At 37.8% G+C, this 1224-nt stretch overlaps 1 non-coding gene across 1 annotated transcript; it reads right to left on the bottom strand.

Moving 5' to 3' along the window:
* Positions 1-424: 424 nt before the first annotated feature.
* Positions 425-528, bottom strand: LOC112433698 (U6 spliceosomal RNA). Its single transcript, XR_003023649.2, has one exon. It is a non-coding gene; the product is annotated as a U6 spliceosomal RNA (small nuclear RNA).
* Between the last annotated feature and the right edge of the window lie 696 nt (positions 529-1224).

The following is a 1224-nucleotide window of genomic DNA, read 5'->3' as shown; positions in this document are numbered from 1 at the left end:
TTTTTGTTTGTTTTGTTAAATTATGTTAATTTATTTTTTTACTGACAGATTTCTGTATTTGTATCTGTATTATCTGTGTGCTTTTTTCTAATTCTTTATTTTCAGAGAACAGTTCATGTTTACAAGGTAACTAACAGAACTAGCATGCTGTGTTATCCTCTGCCATCCATCCATTTTACAGATTAATAAAATAAAATACACACAAAAAAAAAGTCCTTCACAAAATCAGGTTTTCTAGGTTTCACTTATCCCATAGTTTAACAGACATATTTTTTGAGACCAAGAGAGGTGGTAATCCTTCCTTAAATTGTTGGAGGCTGATGTAGCAACCGACATCGTGTGAATGCAGATTACACAACCTCATCTGATACATAAAAAGAGTCGTTCCTTCCTCTTTAACTATACTGCTGCAAAACAGATTCCCAACAACTTTTAACTATTTACGAATTTGCGTGTCATCCTTGCGCAGGGGCCATGCTAATCTTCTCTGTATCGTATCCAATTTAGCGTACGCTATTTACCTATACCAAAAATGAAAAAAATTTTTTTACAAATTAAGGTGCGCTGCCACTAGGGGGTGTCACATCAGTAATTGTGTTTCCATTTGAAGGCCACGAGTCAGAAAAAGCACTATGATGGGATCGTAATGTTGTCCAGTGTTTGGTAGATGTCTAATCTTTCAACATGAGTCAGCTACGCTTTGCCATATTTACAAGGTGAGAACATTTTGAGGTCTCTGTGTCTCTCAGCTCGTTTTGGAACTCTTCTGCCCTCTAATGGAAAATAAATATATTATTATAACTTAAATTGTAGAGCTCACAGTTTAAATAACACAGATGAAACTCATGTCTATACTCTGCCATCCTCTCGCTGTACATCTGTTATGTGTGTTATGTACCGGTCGGACATGAGAGAATTTAAGTTGTCAAATATGCTTTAAACATATCACTCCCCACTGCCTGTGCTGGCTTTATTACCTTGTTTACTGTATTCTCTTTATTTATCACTGGCACATGCACAGGGCCCAGTGTGTTCAATAACGCTCATTTTTCTCTTCCTTTATGATTTAATCAGTGAGTGTTGGCAGGAGCCTAATAGCAAGGCCAGTGATGAGTCAGCCAGGCTGCAGTTTTGGGAGCTGGAGGTGAGAATAACACGGAGGGGAGGAGGAAGGCAGGGACAGAAAGAAAACATAACCAGAAAGGAAGACAAGGAATGAGAGAT

The sequence above is a fragment of the Maylandia zebra genome, linkage group LG1, assembly GCF_041146795.1.
Source record: "Maylandia zebra isolate NMK-2024a linkage group LG1, Mzebra_GT3a, whole genome shotgun sequence".
Taxonomy (NCBI): domain Eukaryota; kingdom Metazoa; phylum Chordata; class Actinopteri; order Cichliformes; family Cichlidae; genus Maylandia; species Maylandia zebra.
Note: the sequence above shows the minus strand (reverse complement) of the source record. Positions and strands in the feature narration are given on the sequence as shown.